The sequence below is a fragment of the Periplaneta americana genome, chromosome 14 (genome assembly GCF_040183065.1).
Source record: "Periplaneta americana isolate PAMFEO1 chromosome 14, P.americana_PAMFEO1_priV1, whole genome shotgun sequence".
Taxonomy (NCBI): domain Eukaryota; kingdom Metazoa; phylum Arthropoda; class Insecta; order Blattodea; family Blattidae; genus Periplaneta; species Periplaneta americana.
This window is the reverse complement of record NC_091130.1, coordinates 79,037,284-79,052,959: the sequence shown is the minus strand read 5'-3', so window position 1 is coordinate 79,052,959 and position 15,676 is coordinate 79,037,284. Positions and strand designations below refer to the sequence as shown.

The 15,676-nt window shown below is 35.6% G+C and overlaps 1 protein-coding gene and 1 long non-coding RNA gene across 2 annotated transcripts in view; both read left to right on the top strand.

The window, feature by feature from the left end:
* The window catches only part of LOC138713011 (peptidoglycan-recognition protein LC-like), a 366,077-nt gene that overhangs the window by 316,366 nt on the left and 34,035 nt on the right, over window positions 1-15,676 (top strand). The gene's annotated exons all lie outside the window — the stretch shown is intronic.
* On the top strand, window positions 1,572-5,621 carry LOC138713488 (uncharacterized). The gene is made up of 2 exons (XR_011335876.1): window positions 1,572-4,170; window positions 4,811-5,621. It is a non-coding gene; the product is annotated as an uncharacterized lncRNA (long non-coding RNA).

Here is a 15,676-nt window from a genome sequence, read left to right as displayed (position 1 = left end):
AAAACAAAAGTTCTAGCATTTCAAGGGTCCAATACAATCAGGGCTAAAATAATTTTAGAAGGAAAAATGATAGAACAAGTAAACAATTTTAATTATTTAGGCTGCAGTGTATCATACGTTAAAAATGATGATGTAATAAAAAAGATTAATAAATTTAACCATATATGTGGAACAATAAAAAAAAACCTGAAACAAACTAGAAAAGAAACTAAATTAAAATTGTATAAAGTAATGGCAGTGCCCATGTTCCTATATGGCTCGGAATGTTGGACATTAAGAAAAAGTGAAGAGAGGAAAATAGAGGCCGCCGAAATGCGATTCCTAAGGAATATAGCTGGCTACACTTTGTTAGACAAAAGGAAAAATAATGAATAAGAAAGGAATTAGGCATCTTTAAACTAACAGAGAAGATACACCAATATAGAACTAAGTGGAGGGAACATGTGGAAAGAATGGAAGAATGCCGCATTCCAAAACTGCTATTAGATTACAGACCAACAGGGAAAAGAAACATTGGCAGACTAAAGAAAAGATGGACTCAACAAATGTTTAATGCATGAGACCGGAACAAACCTTTAGAAGCTTAAACCTTGACGACGACGATGATGATGATGATGATGATGATGATGATGATGATGATTTGACTAAGCACAATGAATACTAACTCTCATGAATTATGCAGGAATTCCATTCTGAATGTGAAATGCAAAACAGTCACGTTTAATATGAGGACTACACATAACTGCTCTTGGGCCACAAGCAACACAAAAGTAAGTAGCTTTTTGTTGTATCTTCGTGATTCTGGAGCAAACAATATATTTTCTCTGGATTCTTACTGTTTCTTGTCAGACTTTGAATAATTATTGGAGTTAGAAGTGTCATTGTTGGCTATGTTAGTAATGTCTGAGGCACGAATCCACGTTATTCTGTTATCAATATTCCATTTTACTTTAACAAGTTTCCCACGTGCCTTTAATACAGTTTCTTCACAAACAGTTTCAGACCATGCATCACCAAAAACATACTTACTCCAAGTGTTATTTTCATCTGCATCAAAGAGAATTGCTTTAGCGAAAACTCGCTAAACGCGTTACTGAAAGAATACGCCATATCTCAGCAAAAATATGTCGTACGGGTACCAACTTTTTTTTTTTTGCGCTAATAGAGAAAGAAACGCTCTTGTCAATGGCTACTGTAGATGAACATTCTCTCGGAAGGACAGGAAATCCTATATAATCACTTGAACTTGGTAGGACGATGAGGACATCCTGTCCTGCCGGTAGGACGCTGTGCGATTAATCATTAAGATCTCACCACTTTCCTTAACCATTTTCATCTCCATTGTAGGCTACACCACCGTCTTCATTTTTTATTTCTCCCTAATTTTCATATTGATATGGTTTTTCGTTCTTTTCTTTTTATGTTCACTTCTTTAATTTCACTCCATCTTTCTACGGTACAACTTCCGGGAATGAAATCACAGAATTGTCAAAATATATGATCCCAAAATAGACGCGATGTCTCTGTTCACTTGTCACCGGGATAACGAGCGGCTGAGTCACGTCAGTTAGTCACACCTCACACGTGTTGAGGCAGTGCTCACAGTACAGTCACGCTGCTGATGTGAAAGTTGTCCGGGCAGCGCACCGTGACTGAAATGATGATTGCTAACTGTCACACCTTTCACAACAGCTGACATAAACAGTGCGTAAGGACGTCGGTAAAATGTAAATACAGTAATTTCATACTATGCAAAATGAATTCATATCAGTCGCCCAAATGGTAGAGTATAATACAACATCTCAAAACATAAAAGGAAACCAACAGTTTTATAACAAGCTTCTATCGATATTTGACATCAATGAAACTTGGAAGAGTTAGGCTTGGGTTTGGGATAGGCACTGTTGCCAACATATCGCTCTACAATCTCGCTAACTTTTCAACAAAAAGTAGTTAAATCTCTCCAAAGTTTGTTAAAAAAATCCCCAGAAATGTCGCTAAAAATTAATAATAAATATCACTAAATAAAAATAAGAGAAACATACATATGCGGAGAAAAATATAATTTCCTCGTCGTCACCCTCTTCTGCAGAGTCTGGTTGTATTGTTGACGGCTGTGATGTTGAGGTGGAAGGTGTGGGAACAGCTGATTGTGAATACACTGCACTTGATCCAATCATTGGCACTACTTTCTGGCAAATTGTAAGTGTGGAAATTTTCACACAAGCGTTTGACCACAATTGTTTTTGTGAATTCTAACACTTTTAAAATCTTATATAGGCCTACTAAAATATATTAAAATCAGCAAAAACTAGTTTCATTTGCTTCACACGAACTGTCGGCACAAAATTCCAAAACTGAACTACCTCGGGTCGGTTCGGAGTGGAAAATCTCCGCGTTACGGGAAAGAACCAATAATTAGCTGGAGCTCGCGATTCGTCACGTGTCAATCAAAGTTGCCACCGTTTATCGGTGTTGGAGCAGTAGCATTGAGAGAGAGACCTAACCCGTGAGCATCTTTCACCCCTGATCAATGATCCCAAATATACGAGATCAGGGCTTTCACGTATGAATCATTAGACGACTTAGTCATGCACCCGTGCCTCTTCTAAAACTAAGGGCACGACTTCAGTTAAATGTTTAACTTAAAAGAAAGGAAAAAGTGGAAGAATATAAAAATCAGTAGAAAAGTCGCTAATCGTATTTCACAAAATTTGTCGCCGAGACTGATTCAAAATTCCCTAGATTTAGCGGCTTATCGCTAAATATGGCAACACTGGGGATAGGTCAGGGGCGTATTTAGGCCTAGGCAAACTAGGCAGCTGCCTAGGGCGGCAGATTCGAGGGGGCGGTTTTTAAGCTATTACTGTTAACTTTTTTTTACATTTTTTAAATTTTATTCACAACTCTTTAAAAGACCTACATGAACTTAAACGCAATGAAAAAGGGTAATATGAATAACATTGGCAACATTCAGTTCAAATTCAATCAACGGTCTGCCAACGGAAAAAGGACAATTTTTCAATAACAGTGTCACAATTTGATCATAGCACTTTTTTCAATGATTTGCCCTCTCACCGTGAGAGTCTCATGTGATAATATTAAAGAACGTAGGCCTACTGCTATTATATTACGATACGTTAGGAAGGCATATCTCGTTGCTTGCAATCATAAGCTTTGTGATGAGAACGCCGCTAACTCTGTCATAAGAATAGCCAGTATCAACACTAAATAATATCCATTCAGACTTAAATTGAAATAAAATACCGCCAGCCATTGTAGCAGTCGGACGCTTGGCAGTTCAGTTTAATTTGAAACGGTAAAAGTGCAGTTGTTTTGTACCCAGGTGATTTATATTTTAATATTCATTATAATCAGTGACAGTCGGAAAAGCCAAGTGGTTCTCAATACCGGAAACATCTCTGACTGAGGTTCTGGCTGATATGTAAATCTATTATCAGACAGTACATCTCACTTGACGATATGTGTCGGAGGAAGAACTGCATCTGAAATCTGATTAGTGTAATATGTAGCTAGTCAACTATATATGTAATGGAGTGGGAAAGGAACTTGTGACTCTACCCCATTATCTCCTGGCCTAGTTGCCTTATAAGTGATGCCTTGATGGTGTCACTTGTGGGTTCCAGACTTGTCTTCAGACAGTTGACTAAACAACAATACCGGAAACTCGCGAAAGACAAGGCAATAAAAAGAGGAAATAGTGAGAAAAAGTGCAAAAGTAGATGTGCTATTTAAAAAACAAACACAGCCAGCTTGTTCCAGTTCGAGTCCAGACACATCAGAGTGTAATAATGTGGCGAACAGTAGGTACCGAAAATAGTGGAGTGTGTGGTTTATCCGTTGCTTACGAGATTACACAAGCTGGCGCATAGCACGATCGAGAGTAGGTCTCTGTGAGTCATGACAATTTCTGCCGCTAGGTTCGCCTCCCTGCCCTATGAAATGATGAATAGTACCATTACAAAGCATTGTGCATCGTGAAAATAGTTCGATTAATTGTGCATTACTCATTGAGTACGAATATTACAAATATGCCAAGCATATTACAGTGTTATTTGAAGTTTGTTCAGCTAAGTTATATTCGAAAATTGTCTGTGTTTTGCTATGTGAAGAACTCTGTACCAACAGGTCGTATCTTTATAGGTTAAGGTAAATGTCGAAGTTCTCTCATATAACAAGCAATGCTATGTTAAAAGTGGCGAATTGCATTTTCCGACTCTCGAATGATGTGACCCGAAATGTAAAATAATTTCATGCATTGTTTCACTTACCAAGCATTACTGATATAGGCCTAATGAAAATGTGAACGACGTGATGTAAACATTGAAGATAATGTTGTTACTGTTTTCCCTTTCTCTTTTAGAAAATATCGACAAAAGTAATGAATTATCTTCATGCTGTACTTATTAGGTAATTAATGTGTATTTGTCTGTATTTTAGACCTGTGTATTGTTACGTAATTATCAGTGAATTAGGTTAGAGAACTTAACAAGGTTAGTATGAGATTAGGTAATGCACCTCAAACTGGTAACTAATAATGGCTGCTGCGAAATAGGCTGAGGTGGTTATCGTGTGAATCAAATTATATCTAGAATATCTAGTTTTATTATATACGGATACGTAAAGTTTTTTGTTTTTTTTTTTGTTTTTTTTTTTTGTTTTTTTTTTTGTTTTTTTTTTTGTTTTTGTTTTAGCATGTGTTTGTAATTTTGTGAGGTTATGTCTAGCCTAATTTCTTTTTATTCTTGTATCATTACCAATACATTAATTTATTTTATATTCATTTCAGATGTTACGGAGGTGTTACATCTATGGTGGCAACTCTACTTACGTTAGGATATGAAGTAACAGTATATATTCAACTTCATCATTTGCTAAAAATTAAAGAAAACTATATGTCTTCGACTCATTCCATCGTCATTTCTTCTTATGTATGTGAACCACGTTCATTCTAAAAGTGCTACATCAAATGAACACTATAGACAACGTGATGGAACAATTTACAAGTTACTGTTAAAGTGCTCAACATTTTCAAGTGGTGCTATACCCATTGTTTCAAAATGTACATACATATTTTTATAAGAGGTGTCATAAATTATTTCAGCATATTTGTAAATTATTCAAAATTAATTCTTCTAATTAATACCATAAACTAATGAAATAATATAGCCTAGGCCTATATGTGATTTTATACTACCGGTATTGATGTTGATCTTGGTAAATTAATCCAATTTCACAGTGTTGTCTTTTGTATTGTGGTTCATAACAATTATAACAGTATGTACGTGGAAATGTTTTTAAAATAAATTCTAGCTCATGATTTTAAGTGGTCGTTTCAATGGGAGGTTATATTGGAAAGATGATCACAAATGGATAATTTACTGCAAGATACAAGAACTGAATATAAGTGAGTGTTCCGTTGAAAGTGAAAGTGAAAATTTCGTTTTACAAGAGCTAAGTAGGCGTAATATTTATTTTAGAAATTATTTGAAAGCTACAGAATATGAAGAATAGACCTGTAACCATAGAAATCAACTGCGAATGGTGAGTGGCCAGGTTTCATTAATAATTGAAAGGAAGTAAAAATTATTTTCTTCTTATCATCCTGTTTTCAATATTTAAATTTAAGCACCTTTCTCTTCCTTGTTATTTCGTGAGAGATTACTTCATACTATCACATAAGCTAAATTTTTTTCTGTACAGATAATAAAAATTACATACATAAGTAGGCTACTTGAATACTGACGATACAAACTTCATATACATACTTCATCAGGTATATTCAAGAAGACATCTAATGTACTGTAACCAGCACATGATTAAAATACTGATCAGATGTCCAACAGTTTCTTACTGCACTCTTCACTTCAAAAGTTTGGCACATAGTTAATGAAAATCTTGATCAGGAAATCAGTCATAAAAAAGTTAAATGTACACGTTTAAAACTTTGCTATAACATAGGGCATCCTCATTGTTACTTTTAAGTTTTAGGAATGTACGCTTATAACTGTATCACAATCTGAAATAATCATAATATTTATAACACGAAGGTCCTTGTAGATAGTCAGTTCCAGTGTTCTATATGTAATTAAGAAATGGCCCAGTTTATTGCACTTTCAGCACTTTTCTATTTAGGGGCTTCTGATTAAGTTTCCTAATCACTTCGTATTTACTGGAAATATCTTTGGCAATATTGTCCAGTAGTGGCTTCACAAGTTTTCCCAAAAGAAAGAGGGACATTTCCTCATCTTTCCATGTGTCGCACTTCAGTTCTTGCGAAAATCTTGGCTTCAGAAAAGAATACTACAGCGTTTACTACTACTATGCTCAATAGATTAATCAGTAGGCCTATAGAAATGTTTTCACCACTGCAAGAAAAAATCGCGTAATAATTATACTTCTCAATTATTGTGACGTTCGTATTTTTTTTTAAAGAGAGGGAAAAGTTACGCCTTCTTGCAAATGCTTAATTATGAATTCAAGGAAATTAAAGATAATGCAGTACCTTAATTAGTTGCAATATCTTATTTAATAACAATATTAATAATATTATGTGAAAAGGGTAGTCTATAGTGCGTATATGTAAGATGTCAAGTTAATTTATTTCCGGAAATGTTTGGTGTATGAACTGAAGTACAGAGCAGACAGTCCCTCAGTTTATATGTAATATGTTTTAATATCAAGAATGACAGCCTTTTATTGTAATATAATTGAGGAGTAGAAGTTTGCAAATTACGTCTATTGTCCATAAAATATTGTACGAAGCATTTAATAAGCAATGGTGAGTCCTTTAAATGTTCACAATGTCAATGTCTTTTAAGTGTTCTGCTATGAATATATATAGGGCAGAACAGCGCTCCGAGCGGCGGAATTGGCATTACGAGGGAACCACTTCAGACTCGTTTTTCAAGCTCTGTGCGCCAGCTTGTGTAATCTCGTAAGCAACGGGTTTATCTAAGTCAGGCGTTTCCGATATTATAAACAGTAATAATAATGCGGAATCAATTACTTCAGTTATACAAATGACGCATATAGGGCGAAATAAGAGGCGGAAATGTTTTTCTCTGCCTAGAGGCGCCAAGTAGCTAGGTTCGCCCCTGGGATGACTAGACCTAGTTGCTGCTGTGTGTTGTGTATCTCTGTGATACGAATAGCGATAAGTATAAAATTTCCATAGTGGATTTCAGACTACGGAAAAGAAACGAATATCTAAGAAAGTGGCCGAGGGTAATGTTATAAATATTCACTTAGTGGGGTAATTATTTAATCATATCATAACATGTGTAATGAAGTGCTAGGTTTAATAATATCCATCATTTTAATTTTGGACTCTCTCATTTCTCTATGATACACCATCACACCTACAATACAATTGTGGTTTCTGGCTAAAATGTTAAATGTTAAATCTCTTCAGGTACTAAAATAATTATCTTACTAAATTTCATTTTTGTGTCCATTTTATTTATTGTAATTTTCAATTCATTTCTTTTTATCTCTTGTGACTATTTTGAAATTTTAAGTGCTAGTACAATATACACCGTGTCCCGCTTAGAGGGATCGAGAAATAAATGCTCACCATTTAAAATCAGATGAAGTTATTATTTTGATTTACATCTGACAAGATGCAGAAACTGTCCAAGTTTATGCACCAATGGTTTGAAAACAGTTGCATGTTCAGACGCATGTGCACTAACGTTTATCGTGGAAACGAGCCTGGCGCCATTCAGTAGAACATTCCGTCATTGGACGATTCTTCTTCATCGAGGCGACAGTCACAGGGAATGTGTATCTGGACATGTGCAGAACTTTTGCTGTTGATCAACTTCCCCAGGATCGGTTTTTCAGCTACAAGGAGAACCCTTGCCTGGCCACCTAGGTCACCCGACTTGACGCCCATTGACCTCTTTCTGGGGCTTTATGACGAATGTTGTGTACCAACGTGGTACAGTTGACACTTTGGAAAAACTGAGACAACACATTATAAATGCAGCTGGGCTAATCACTCCACAAATGTTATGGAACACTTGGCAGAAGGTTGAGTACCTTTTGGATGTCTTCAGGGTAGCTCGAGGCGCACATATCGAGTTGCACTGACCATTCTCCGAAACTCGGAGACTTTTTACATCAAGTTGTAAAAAATGTATGTTATAAAACCATTATTTATACTTTACAGTTGCACTTATTTCTCGATCCCTCTAAACGGGACACGGTGTATTTGTTTTGATCTTACGGTATATACAGGGTGTAACAACTTTAATGTTTAGAATTTCAGGAACATGTTCCCTGACACATTCTACGTTGATTAAACCTAACATACCTATATCCGAAATTGAGAGGTTACAGAGATAACAGAGCTGGAAAAAATAGAACTTCTTGCAGCTCCAAGCATTATACCGTTTATACAAGGACTATTTTAGGGCATTACTAAGTAGAGATACATAAGAAACATTTGAAAAGCAGTGAATGAAGGAAATTTTACTTTTAAGAGAAATTAAATTAAAATTGTTTAGGTTGCTAAGGAAACGAAACAGACAACAGTTTAAAATAACAGTTGTGAGAAAAATAAACCGTATTGTGACTAGTCTTTTTATTGAGTTTTGACCATTAAAACACGCCTTTTGTGTACACACATCAGGAATACGCCGACATAGTTCATGTGTATGGACTGTGTGCAGGCAATGCAACAGCAGCTGTTTTGACATAACAAGCACGGTTCCCAAATCGTAGGATTCCTAGTGCACAGGTATTTTCACGTGCCTATTGGCAAATTTCAAGAAGTACAGTGTTTGGAATCTTAAGGACATTTTTTTCCAAATTTGCACTGCTTCTTTCATACTCACAAGTAGTTGATATTAAAATGTAATATGGTACTAATAAAGATAATGACATAGACATGTCACTTTCGGAAATTGGTGTTACTTATTTCAGTATTCAGCGATAAAATTAAACTCAAAAATTTAACTTTGGAGTACAAATAATCCAAACCTATAGAACTTTGGATATAGGTATGTTAGGTTTAATCGACGTAGAACGTGTCAGGGAACATGTTCCAGAAATTCTAAACATTAAAGTTGTTATACCCTGTATAACATAATTAATTGATTTTGTTTTACTAGTGAGAATTTACATATTTTAGATCCACGAGTGTTCTTTAACATTCCATCGCCTAGAATGTTAAGTGTGTCACTGAGTAAATAAAACCATTAATTTAGAAATCCGGAATTCCCGGACACTCTGCCCACCACCTGCGAAAGCATCAGGAGGCATTTGACTCCTGGAGGTCACTGGTCCAGCCAGCGCAGCGGCTGGAATAACCGAGATGGCTTTCATTTACATAGAATCACTATAAGAAGACACGTGTCATTTTATACATATATAAACAAACGCGCATGTGACATACACACATTAAAACATGGAAGGTATCGGAAGTCTATTAGTCCCACAGGCCTATATGGGTACGTTTGGTCTCCCTCCACATGTTTAATATAAATTACGTAGGAAATGTAACATAGTACGCAACGTTTTATACATCTGCGATACTGTGCCTTTGTGATGGAATTAGCTCCGTATCACACTATACTGTACTCATGGGACAGTAAAATATTTCAAACCTAGAACGATTTGCTTAATTTGGGTTGCCTGCCAAGTAAATAGCTGGCCTGCACTTCGACGCTTATCACTAGAGAGCGGAATTTAGGTAAAAACCTATTCTTTTCCTTGATACATACAGGCTTGAGATTTAATATTTACATTTTTCATGGAAATATAGGTATAAATAAAGAGGTTTTATAGTGACTAAAAATGCCTATTTCGACGTTAGTGCCTATTTTTAAGTTTTTTTTTTTATTATTGCATCATTTTTCTTAACTTTACTTTTTCTTAGCATCCTGTATCGTTTACATTCCAAGACGGATAACAACTTCTTCCTAGCAGTGAACAACACAATAGAGAAGTACCTCCAGGCCATCCCTTTTCATTCTTACAATCTCTTAATCCTAAAATTCCAACTTTCAGTCGGCCTGGGTAGCGTAGTCGGTATAGCGCTGGTCTTCTGTGCTCGAGGTTGCGCGTTCGATCTCGGCCCAGGTCAATGACATTTAAGTGTGCTTAAATCCGACAGGCTCACATGTCGGTTGATTTACTGGCATGTAAAAGAACTCCTGCGGAATATATTATTATTATTATTATTATTATTATTATTATTATTATTATTTCTTCCTCCGCCAGCAATTTAACACAAACTCGCTGGGTTGTACCCGAATAAGCATTCTCTTACATTCCAAGACAGATAACAACCCCTTCCTTTTTTCTCACCATTTGTAAGTATAGCAGTGAGCGACACAATGGAAATGTGATTGGTGAATGAAAAATACTAACTTAAAGACAGAATGTCTCCATTTTGTGTTTGCATGTGTACTTTGTGAAATGTGTGGAAGTTTCTTTTAATCCTAGAATTTTGCGTTAAATAAATGTTTAATCTTATATTAGTGACATTCTTTGACAAAGCCTATTTTATTTTATTTTATTTTATTTTATAGAGACTAAATAAAGGAGTTTAAGAACTATTTTAGGCGCCTAAAATGCCACTTTTTAGGGCCTAAAATTCCGCTTCCTACTTATCACTACAGTTCCGCGTTTGGTTACTATGAATACAAGTTAGGTTACGTCGATCATACCTTCTCTTGGTACGGAGACCAAGTTTCGAGTCAACAATTCACGCTGCGGTCTCTCCCCGCACGCTCCGGTACTGTGTGTTTGTACATATTCGTGTACCTGTGTCTATATAAGTCAGCGAAAAACAGAAGTAGTACTCATGTACAAAATATCACTTGAATTTAATAATAATCATTCCAGGGTTGACAATATTTTACTGTCGCATGAGTACGAATGCATGTTCTTTTTTAAATGGTGTTGGATACCAAATTCTTCTATTATAGCACTGATTTCCAAGCTCTCAGCTTTGTTTTGTTTTCGCATGTTCACTGAATAGCAGATCTGAATAATGTAGTAGGCCTACGGTCGGGTGTCAGTCGATCTATACTCCGTACATACCTACACTGCTGTGAGCGTCTTGGAGGCTTAGGTAACCAAATGCAGGACTCTGCTTTTCACAAATAAGTATGCTTTAATAGTTATTTCAATTTTAAGTACAGTCCATATTTTTTTTAATAGCGAAAGGATTACAATTTAAATACATACAAATAACTGCATTATATAAATTTGCCTATGTGTAAAACTGATTACGTACGATTAGGTTATAAATCTTATATATTATAAATTAACCATCTCACTTTATGGAATGACAAAAATATCTTTTACGTAGAATTCAGAAAACCACAGTTTACCTTGTTATTTTGGTCTACACAAAATTGTTTCATTTCTGTGTTTCTTCTCAATTACAAGTCAAGAAAAACTACAAATATAAATAGAAATATTCTTAGTAAAATGAAAAAGAAATGGATTGTTACGAAAACCATAAAATATATGCCGTAATAATAAGAGAGTAGCCTATGTGTTGTCTTTCTGCCCATTGTTTCAATTGTATTCTATGTTGTAGCTGCGAAATACGCTACTTCATCTATAGTCCAATTTAGTACATTTTTACCAAAGCGATAGAAATTATATATTTTTTTCTCATATTTTGTATGTAATTTATTTAATAGACTAATTTAATTCATTTTTATTTTGGTGAGAGGAAAGAATTATTTTCGCATTCTTTTATAGTCAATTATCCAGTGTCAATTTCGTGTTGGCTTATCTCTTAAATATTTTCTCTATTAAATTATTAGGTAACAGTAGAATATGTTTAGGTCTATGTTTCATTTATTAGTATTACTCCATCATTTTTGTGTACTCTCCACACAGTGCAAACTGTCTTAAAATATATATATATATATGTATGTATGTATGTATGTAATGCTAAACCAAATTGATTCAACATCATTTGGTTTCTGGCAGACTAGTACAAAGTCTCCATAGAGGATTTAAAATTTACAAGTTTTTTTACAAACATTTAAAACTGTCTTAAAATATAGCTATTGCCTTTACTGAATTAATGCGGCAGGCAGCAGTACATTAACTTGGAAATCCGGAATTCCCAAACAGCTCGCCCACCACGTGCGAGGGTCGCAGAGAAGCAGAGCTGTCGCTTGTTTTCTGGAGGTCACTGGTCCAGCGGTTGGAATAACCGAATTCGTACCTGGAAGTGGCTTTCACTTACATAGAATTCTTATAACAAGACACGTGGCGTGTCTTCTCTTACTTCTATGCACATAATAACAAACTAGACCATTGATATACACGTGGATAGTATAGTACGTCATTGAAACAATGCACATTTTCGAAAAACGAAGTTTCACTAGTCCATATACGTGTACTCTCGGCTCCACAAGTAAAGAACCCTGGCCTCACACCACTTCTGCACAGATGACAGTGATTGACAGGCCAGTCAGGGGAAGCTGTTGCCACGTTTGCTCTTGGCTGGACTCTTTAAATGTATTTTCTTTTGCAACTGGTTGGATTCTTTCAAAAATGGAAAATTCACAACACGGAAAATTCACAACACGGCGGTATCTTTGTTCACAGTTTCACTAATTGGGGGAGCGTGTCAGTCAGATTTATGGCTTCCTGAACCCAACCCTGCAACGAAGGTTCTTTACTTGTGAAACCAAGAGTAGTAGGATTTTTCAAAGGATCCCCAGTCGGTCTCTTTTGTTGCTAGAAGAACTTAGCCACACGGTCCACCCCGGTCATTAAGGGACGCGTGCGGAAATTTCTAGGCGCGTAGTTGTCACATTTTACATTGACTTCGCCACGTGGGTATGAAACAATCGTATATTTATTTATATACAACAAATTGTACTTTCATTCAATCAATCACGAATTAATTAATGGTTAATTTTGAGTTACTGTGTGTATAAAGATCCGTTATAGAATCATTGTACGGCCAACTCTTCAAACTAATATATTTTCGTACTTAGACTATATCAATAATAATAATAATAATAATAATAATAATAATAATAATAATAATAATAATAACAACACCGAAAGAATATTGTCAATTTGTGTTTCGTGTCTAAATTCGCAGCGAAATCTGAAATGTTATGTAATAAAATATGACATTTTTCTTCTCTTAGCTCTATTCGTCGTCACTCTCTCCTAAATGAATCACAAATTTCTCTTGGTTACTGTCCCTGTCGTGCTTCATATAATTCCCTTTCGTTTTAATTGCATGCTGAACACAGGAGGACCAATTATGAGGACCGATTGTTGCAGCTCCATCACGCAGAAGTTAACACACTAGACTCAAGTCGGGATAATTTTGTTTTTCCTAACATAGGACTTCAGTTGATGCCAGATTATTTCCAAAGGTCGACCTGGTTGGCGCAGTTGGTATAGCGCTGACCTTCTATGTCCGAGGTTGCGGGTTCGATCCCGGGCTAGGTCGATGGCGTTTGTGTGCTTAAATGCGACGGGCTCATGTTAGTAGATTTACTGGCATGTAAAAGAACTCCTGCGGGATAAAATACCGGCACACCGGCGACGCTGATATAAACTCGGCAGTTGCGAGCTCCTCCACTGCATGTTTCTTACTGCATGGCTGATTTGATATCCTGCAACATAACTCCCTTGATGGGTATGGGGTTGGGCAGGGTTATATTATTGTCCTAATAAAGTTAATTATGTCTTTAAAATTGCTGTTCATCTCTGTTGCTATCTTGGGGTTCTAAAAAAACTAAGTAATTTACAATATACTCCACGAAGTAATAATAATAATAATAATAATAATAATAATAATAATAATAATAATAAAGACTTTCAAACAGCGAACAAAAACATTTGTGAATTGTTTGAACATATTAAGAAAGACTGCAGATAGTGTTAGCATTCAGGGGAGAATTGGCAACATTGTTTGCCTCAGAAAGCGGAAACAGAGATTACCCCATCCCCCGAGTGGAAAGAAAATGTTGGGGGGACCGTCTTACTTCAAAAGACAACCGCTCAGCGTGCGGTAGCCTCTGTCTTCAACTGGGGATCCAAAGAGTGATCCTACACGGACTAGTGAATGTTAAATGTTATGTTTTATTTAACAAGCAACAGTATGTCCAACGCACTATGTACAGAGGTGCACTCATTACGAGTGACTAAGTGGCCGAGATCCGAAGGGATGAGCGCCGTCTTGAATCCCCAAGTGATTTTCTCTGTTTTTGTTGTTTCGTTAATAGAAACGTGCTAACGCAAAAAAATAGTTTACGTCAAAAATATGGCATATGCTTTCCCAATATAGATCCTATAGCGTATCTCCAAAATGCCCCGACTAAATTTGGTTGATAGATCTACAGACAAAATTAATTAACAAAAAACGTAAGTCTAAAATTGCGTGGTGTAAATGTAATCCCTGAATGTCTTGTGGGAGGGGAAGTTGTAAAAAAAGCATTGTATCGTGCCCATTCACCAAGACAGGTAGACCAGTGTCACTTCCACTTCGCTAAATTTCACACTTGTTTTTGTTATGGTACAAAAGGAATAGACTGGCAGTTTTCTCACATTTTTCACTTATATATCGCCACTACGGACGGACGAACAGACACAGGAAAGTTTTTTTTTTTCTCAATCGTACTATCAGGAACTGGAATGCTTTACCTGCAGACTTACTAAACGCTGTACCAGTAACCAAAAATATATTTAAAATAGGCTTAAGGACTTTACTAATAGACAGTAGTATATTATGCACACTATTTAAAGGGTGTTATTGATGTTTTGTTATTTGAAGTGTTGTATCAGTGAAGTACAGTATGTTGTGTCAGTGAAGTTTGTTATGTCAGTGAAGTGTGTTATGTCAGTGAAGTGTGTTTGTGTCAGTGAAGGTTTATAGTTTCTAGTGGTAGAGCAAAGTATTTGAACGGTGAAATGTTTTTGAAGTGTTAGTGAAATCAGGATAGTATCAGTGAAATGTGTCGTAGTACCAGTGTAGCGAGTGAGTTGACAGCGAAATGAATGTAGTGGCGAAAGGTTTTGTGCATATAATATGAACATATCGTACTCGTGGGTTTTAGTTCGAACTTATGGTTAAGATACAAATTAGATTTACTTTAAATGTTATTTGAAGTGATCGCGCTTCATTTAATTTATGATGCTCCTTGTTAATTTATAATTTATTATTATTATTATTATTATTATTATTATTATTATTATTATTATTAATTGTCATTATTGAAATTTACCCATTTGCAGTGTAAATAAATACATACATATACACTACTTTCCCTCTAACAATAGTATGTAGATCGAAAATGATAATTCGAAGTTAAAGAGTCCATTAAAAAAATTGAAATATCCAATATTTCGAATTAGACGAGTTTCAGTGTTGTTTTATTACGTTGTACGCGAGAGGCCTTTGATTGAAATAAACCAATTTTTTTCGAAAGAAGCAGCCCAAACCAACATCTAAATTTATGGAGATCCCATGAGAATCATACCCAAAAAAATCAATACAATGCAGCAAGAATAAAACTGTTTATTCAAGATTTTGTACAACACAGTCAAAATACAGGACATTCAAACTTTGTTTTCAATAAAGTATTTAATCTTTGATTCATGCAAAATTCCTAGAGTTTCTTAAGCGATTGAAAAATTCCTTCACTCACATCTG